The sequence below is a fragment of the Haliotis rubra genome, unplaced genomic scaffold (assembly GCF_003918875.1).
Source record: "Haliotis rubra isolate DU_JTF1 unplaced genomic scaffold, ASM391887v1 Scf192, whole genome shotgun sequence".
NCBI lineage: Eukaryota > Metazoa > Mollusca > Gastropoda > Lepetellida > Haliotidae > Haliotis > Haliotis rubra.
The window spans coordinates 1,236,342-1,243,976 of NW_025765914.1; the positions used below are offsets into that span (position 1 = coordinate 1,236,342).

At 35.1% G+C, this 7,635-nt stretch overlaps 1 long non-coding RNA gene across 1 annotated transcript in view; it reads right to left on the minus strand.

Annotated features, from left to right (window-relative positions):
- LOC124274598 overlaps positions 1-4,856 on the minus strand; it is a 28,041-nt gene extending 23,185 nt beyond the window's left edge. Inside the window, exon 1 of the long non-coding RNA XR_006897984.1 lies at positions 4,688-4,856. This is a non-coding gene — a long non-coding RNA (uncharacterized LOC124274598). The remainder of the gene's footprint in view (positions 1-4,687) is intronic.
- Between the last annotated feature and the right edge of the window lie 2,779 nt (positions 4,857-7,635).

Sequence of the window (7,635 nt, forward strand, 5' to 3'; positions counted from 1 at the left end):
TCAAATGATTTTACATCATCACTTCCAGATGGATTACCTTGCTTTGGAGTTGTCTCCCTTCAACTTCTCAGATGAGGATTTCCCTTGTATTTTGTGATTACAGGGCTATATGTAAACTTTTTGTTTGGGGTAGTTGAGGGATTTAGTGGATTGTGTGAAATGATTGACTTTGTTATATTGATGATCAAAATGGAACTTTGTTGGAAAGTTACCTCCCTTGCCCCTATGGTAGTGTTTGCCACTGAAATTGGTAGCCCTTGCTTGTTCCACTGTTAGGAAGTGTTGATAGATGTACAGTCAGTAGAGGGCCAGGGGATTTACTTGCATTGTAGAACTGTGTCTGGAAGATAGTATCTGACAATAATTGTCAGGGATGTTTCTGTCGTACGTCACATCTAACACTGAGTCGTGTTTTATCTAAATATCCTAGCATCTCATTGGCTTCAGAATCTCATAATGGTCATTCCAGGACTATCCAAGAGAACAACTAGATTGATGGCATCAGAAACATGCACTCATCATTATCATTATGTATCGTTGTTACGAGAATCATCAGCTAGTCACTATGAGCATTGGGAACCAGTATAATGCATCAAGAGAATTTGTTGAATTTTAAATACTCACTGAAACTTCCAAGAAGATCTTTTGTTTTAATCTTCAGACTTGTATGTATTTGTCTCAATGAAGGTTGGGACCCGAGCTTGTTGAACTGTCAAGATCCAGATCTGCTTATTGTCAATTTGATTGGCACTAGAAGTGCACTAGCTTACTATCAAACATCAGATTCAGGGTCAAAATACATGCAATGACATTGATGAAAGCCAATGTCTTTAAGCCCTCTGTTTTGCTTATACTCTCAACTTATTACACAGCAAGCCTCAGATGGTCTGCGGAACAAATAGAAGAACAGTTACGAAGGGTTTCTTAGCATCTTTACACTCAAAGCCCATGTTTGTTCTGTATTCCTAGCCTTGATTTCATCGGTTGTTGATCAAATCGAACTTCCATACTGAAGTCAACTGATGGCTCTAAAAGTGTTAAGGACACAAAATTTTGTGCCTTTAGTCGTATATGTATACAAATTCAGAATGAATGCGACTTGTTTATGTTGCAAGACACTGTGTTGTCTGAATAATCAAATTTTTAAAGATCGCAGCATACATGTCACAAATTTCTGATGTTTCTGTCCTGGTAAAAAACACATTCATTGTGGAGAATTTGAAATGATTAATTTCTTCAATCTAAGAAATTGAAGGCCTTGTCTCTAATAGGCCGAAGTAAAGTTTCTGGAAATCAGTTAAGTCGTACCACATGTCGCCAGTCTTTGGCCCCTTAGTTTTTGCCTTGGACCCTGCTTTTTCATAGCAATTTGCATGTCTGCTTCTATATATTTTACCCCCGGTCTTATATTGGTCATAACCCTGGAGTCACCCTGGATCTCTGTGGGCCATCATTTGTGCTAAGACACTGTTAGAAGGATAGAAGTGTAGGTGGCAACAAAGTTGCTTCCCTTTGTTGTTCCAGGATCTGTTTAGTTGTCATTATGATGCTCGGTTTGTTAGAATCATACCAGTGAGTTTAAAGTCATAAATGTCACTGAACTTACTTACTGCACCCCAAGCTGACAGGTTTTAACTATCCGGAAATACTGATCAGTTTTTACCCCATCTCTTACACTCACTTGAACAAAGATAACTTTAGGGGCAAGAAATTTCCCTAGGATACAATGCTTGCAAAGAGAAGACTTTTAGCCCCAGGTTATGACTAGATTTGAATTAGTACATTTGTGCAAATTTGGCATGTTAAATTCCCTGAGGCCAGTATCTCCACAAATTTTTATGCTTTTGATACTTTTTGAGCATTTTCCCGTAGAATTTATCCCTTTAATCCTATACATGCATATCGACTGTAAGTAATTTATAAAATTATTGAACTGTTCAGTAGAACTTTAGTTTTCAGAGGTGGGTAATTGCCATACCTGGTGATATGGTTTTGGTTTTATCAAGCTCCATAGTGTCTACATATTACCCAACAGTGTTTTGAGAAGATAAGCCGCATATCTTTATTTTGTACAGCTATTTTAGGTTGACCACTACGCTGTTGTCCATGTATATATGAAATGCCTGCCGCAATGTTACTTGTTTCTCCCTGTGAGTGACGTACTGTTATTGTTTTAGTATACAGTTGTTATACAGTTTAAACAGCAGGGGGATGTGATGCTGGGACTGTCTCATAAGATTATTTAAGTTATGTTTTTTTAGGAAAAGGACATTTTCGCTATGACTAGACCAATTTATTTTTATATTTTGTTTATGAGATCTCTACATTTTGTTACAGCGTGAAAATGCAAAAAACATAAATTTTCCCCATTTTCTAATAATCTTTTTGTTCCATATATTTTTATTTAACCTATGAACAACCTTATCATTATTTATTTGTTATACTATTTTAATAACATTTATTCTTAACTAAAGAAATCATATATTTGTCCTGGACCGCAGAACCATCTTGGTGCAAAGACGATCGTAATTCCCATTTTTTAATATTAATATGAAGGTTGTAGTGCTAAGATGGATTTGTGACAGGGGCCCTGGTATATACAAATGATAATGTTTCACTAATGTGTATAATAAATTGTTCTGACCAGATATGTAGAATTATGCCCAGTACCTTTTGAGACGGTCCCTCTCCTTGCCTTGTTAACTATGCACACTCAACACTTAGGGTGCACTATTAGTGATCTCTGGATGTGATACATGGGGAACATAGTTTGTGTGAAGGAACATGTGTTTGTTTGTGTTAGTGAGTGTGTGTGAGGTGTGAATACAGGATATTTGTGTATGTTAATGTGTGTGTACATATATATATATACTCAACCAAGAAAATCAAAGGACCACCCCAATTATCAATAGTTTAGTATGTAATAGTTCCTATTATGATCCATATAATGCTTAAATATTGAATACGGGGTGGTCCTTAACTTTTGTTGTTGAGTATATAAGGAAATATTTAGCTCTGCACGTCTCCACTGAATTCTTTGCTTTTTGACACACTACCATCACAACCAATGTTATTGTGTTTAAAACAATTGGATTGTGTTGTCATGGCTATTGTGTTCGGAGACTGATAAATTCTTTGAATATATTGATTGGTATGTTTATAGTCTTTTGATGAGGATGCCATTGTGAAAGTGTTTAGCTAGTAGTAATGAGTCAGATTGGCTGTGTATCATTTAAAAGAGATGAGACCAAAGTTTAAGTTTCCGATACAGATGAAATATTTATGTATAATGATTTTACCATTAGTTACTTTAAGGCGTCAAGGTCATATTTACAAGTTTTGGGGAGTTGAAAGTATTGGGCATTTAAATGTAATCCCAATTTGATTGCCAAGAATTTCTTTGGGGATTTGAAAGTATTGGGCATTTAAGGGACATCACAATTTGATTGCCGACAATTTCTTTCTGTATTTAATGTAATTCCATGCACATATCAGCGAGTCTGTATTGCAAGTGTGTATTACAGTACATGCAGATTTGCAAATATCATGGGAATGTACCATCGTATCTGATGGTGAACTTCATTGAACAATCGGTAATGTTTGATGTGTTTACTGTTTACTTAAACATACTTTGCGGGCAAAGAAAAAACATTATAGATGGAATATTCATCTATTGAAGATAGAAAAATCACCATGAAATTGTAAATGTGACCGTGAACCTGAATTTGTCAGGGTTTAAACCAGTCATTCCAGTCCTGCTGTGAACCCATTGTCCTTTTGTTAACTTACACAGTAACATTGTACCCTATTGTTTACAGTTTTATGTTTACACACAGCTATTAGTGCTAGCAATGGGTATATTATGTGTTATCACCCATGGTAAATTATGAATTATTTTTAATCTTTGTTTGGTATCATGTATTTAACGACATTTATTTACCATCTTTATTTATTGAGGCTGGATTACCGCCATTAAGATCATGGAAATACTAATTAAACCCTACAACACTTGCATTGTAAATATTGTATTAAAATAAGTTGTATTTACTGATTCACTTTATTATTTTTTACAAAACATTTTTATTTTTATTTTGCAACATCGAATGATTTTTTTCAATTTGTTTTGTGGTGATATTGCAATGGCAATGTATTTTCTAGTAATTTGTTAAAAACAATCAGGGGATTTCAGAATGAGGGAACGGCATGGTATTGTCTTGAAGAGATTGTTCCTGTTATTTGCTGAGGAGTGATACACTTATTTTGCATGTAGAAAGAATGGTGTTAATCTTCCAGATTTGTTGTAAATATGATTGTATAGATAAGTGAATTTAATTTACCAATGTTTGTTCATCCTTTTTTTTTCAGAATTGTACATAAAATATCATGGTCTCTGTATAGATGGTGCATCTCCAAAACAGATAACATCTCATTTTTTGTGTTGCAGATTTGTTGTAGGCAAGTAAATTATATGGTGTTTTTGTAACATCAATAAACCATTGCTGAGAAATAGACTGTTTTGTAATGAAAACAATGTGTTATTTTTGGGTGTTGGGGTAGCCTTGTGGTTAAGGAGGTTGCTTGTCATGCCAAAGACCCGAGTTCAATTCCCACATGGGTGCAGTGTATGAAGCCCATGGCTCCCCAACCTTGATATTTCTTGAATATTGCTGAAAGTGACGGAAACCACCACACTCACTCACTCACTCACATATGTCTACATCAAGCACACAACAAAGCTAGCAGAGTACACCAGTCTGGTGAAGGTGTCAAATTCCTCAATTTTGAAGAATGAGCCAAATATTCGTTAGGCTAGACCAATTTTATTTCTTGTTTTATGGATTTTTGTCCTCAGAAAACGGCAGGAGGAGAAAAAAAAATAATAAAAAAATCACCAGTCAAAGTAATATTCCTTCTAAATACTCAAAGTATTTTACTTTTGGCAATTTATGAAGTGTATATGGGGCAAAATACAATCTAAAAACAATTTATTGTAAGTTTACATTTTTGGCCAATAAAAACATTAGGTTTTTCTTTTTTTGAGCGGTGCAAATCAATATTATAATGTTTTCTTATTCTTGAAAAAAGATGACTGGCTGATCTGTAAAACAAGAAATACAATTGGTCTGGCCTTAACTCATTTCATTGCCACTTCCAGTGAACCTTTCTTTTTAACCAGAACATGAAACCTTTTTTTAAATATTTTTAATTAATATTATATAAAATATCAGACCCTGCTTAATAAAACATGAAGATGAAACGATGAAATATTTTTTCTGTCAGTTGAACTAGACAGTAGATGTTTGTTCTTGATTGATTTATATGGTATATCATGCAGCTATGACTTGTAATCAGCATCTCAACTCTAGTTCTGCACCAATGTATTGCTTGTTTCCGTATGGTTGAATTTCACCATGATATTCAGCACCTAGCTGGGACTATATGACAAGAGGTGATATGTTGCACAAAGCCTGTGATAATACAGGTTGTTACGATGTGTCCATGGACAGTTAACAAGGATGCAGAGAATCAGAACCCCAACTTTCCAGGCAGTTGCCATAGAAACAGAAACACTTACTTGTATACAAAATGAAATTATTCAAGACAATGATGTGTAAGTTTGGATGCTTGGAATGCTATCATCCTCTTTGAGAATGTTTCACTGTAATTGATGGTAGTTTCATAAATTGGAATAAATGAAAACCAATACCATAAAGCCATATTTCATGACCCTGCTTTTTATAAAAATTGGCTAGTAATTATTTCTTACAAATATTATATCTCCGATGACTGAGTATGGAAGTATAAGAAAATACAAATATTTTCTAGAATGTTCTCCCACTTGTTATGTAATATGAGTTGATTCTGTACTTAGTCTCAGTTTGAAAGACAAGTACGCGTTGTATAAAGGATGAAGGACATCCTGATACAGTTACGTTATGTTAGACTTCATGAAAAAATCATAAATGACCCCCAGATGAATTGACTTTTGTGGGAATAATCCATATTCTAGCAAATAAAATACGATAAACTGAATTATTGAATATATAAAGTAATAGTAATGGAAAGCAGTGTATGAAATAAGGCCCGTCCGACCGCCCGAGACAGGCTATATTTCTGACGGACGTTCTAAATTGACAGCTAGCCAGCCCCATGGTCTGGAAAAATGTTTTAGATGTTCCATACATCTAAGTAAATTCATCATATTTGGTGTGGTTAAATCCATTTTGGGCTGGTAACATTTTGAAGTTACCAGCCCTGATGCCTGGCTTGATTTTTGGCTTATTTCATACACTGTGGAAAGTCAGCATTCTCATGGTATATTACAATACATTTATTATTAGCATATTGTCTTGCCCTTGTATAATGCTGATTTGACTTGATAATAGGGTAAGTGGGACATGGTTTTGCAATGCACCAGAACTTCATTACATCAGTTAACTCCAAATATCAATTAAAATGCACCATTAGTTCTACTAGCGTAAATGTCCATAGCTGAACATCAAGGAGAAACATTGGTAATCTTAAGAATAATTTCTATACTTCAATCAACATCACTGAAAGGATATGTGTGGCCCAATTGTCAGAGGGCTGTACAGAGTAGTCTCCCTTTGAAGGCTATAATCACATATGATCCCCCAGTTGCCTCAATATATTTTCTAGGTGTATCTGCACCAGTTGTTGAAACTTATTCATGGTCATAAATGAAGGATGTTGCAAATGTTGTATTCTACGTGGCAATGATGCAGACTTCCATCCTTAAGTCATAGATGTATAGTTTGATGTTATACTTCTTTGAGTGGGATTACATGAGAAATAGATAAATCAATATTTCAACATTAACATATCTCACAAGGTTTAATAAGGGACTGGTAATTTATTACAGGTGTGTGTGTTTGTGAGAGAGAGTAATGGGTCATGAATATATGTCAACTAAAGAGAACAGGGCGCCCAAATGTATCACAATTACATGTGTATGCACTGCATGTGTATGTATTTAGGTGTGTTGTGGAGTAGTGTAAGTGGAGGTGCATGTGGGTGTCGTAAAATGTAACTTATTTTGAGGGAGGGGATGAAAAAATGTTGCCTAAAAAAGTTGGGAGGATGGGATAGGATGGGTGGATGGAGTTGTGGGAGCAAGTTATGATAGTCCTAAGTTCTCTCCTGTCCCCTCCCCCTCGTAATAAATAACCAGTCCCTTACAGAGATGGATCCTTCTGTGTAAACAATGGTCAAAGTGATATGGTAATTTGTTGTTTATGTCTTGTTTATGACAGTCATAGAGAGGTGATTATTGCAATGATGACATGAACAAGGTGATATACGAGTGGTTATCACACAGCAGGACAGACTGAGTCATTTGTATCAAATGTGGCAACAGCACTATTCTGACAATAGCTACTTGCCATTTGAAATAGATATTGTTAGCTTTGGCTGTTTATTTATATGCATATCAGTTATGTTTGCAACATGCTTAGCATAATCATAAACTGCTACATTTGTTTGAAGGTTGATGGAATTGTCATTTAAAGGAGATGAAATAAAAATTCAACAGCCATGAGATGATCGTCTTGTCTTGTTTAACTCTTTAAATACTGTGACCATTGGAGAAAGTGAGGATAAGTGTCATGAGGCATA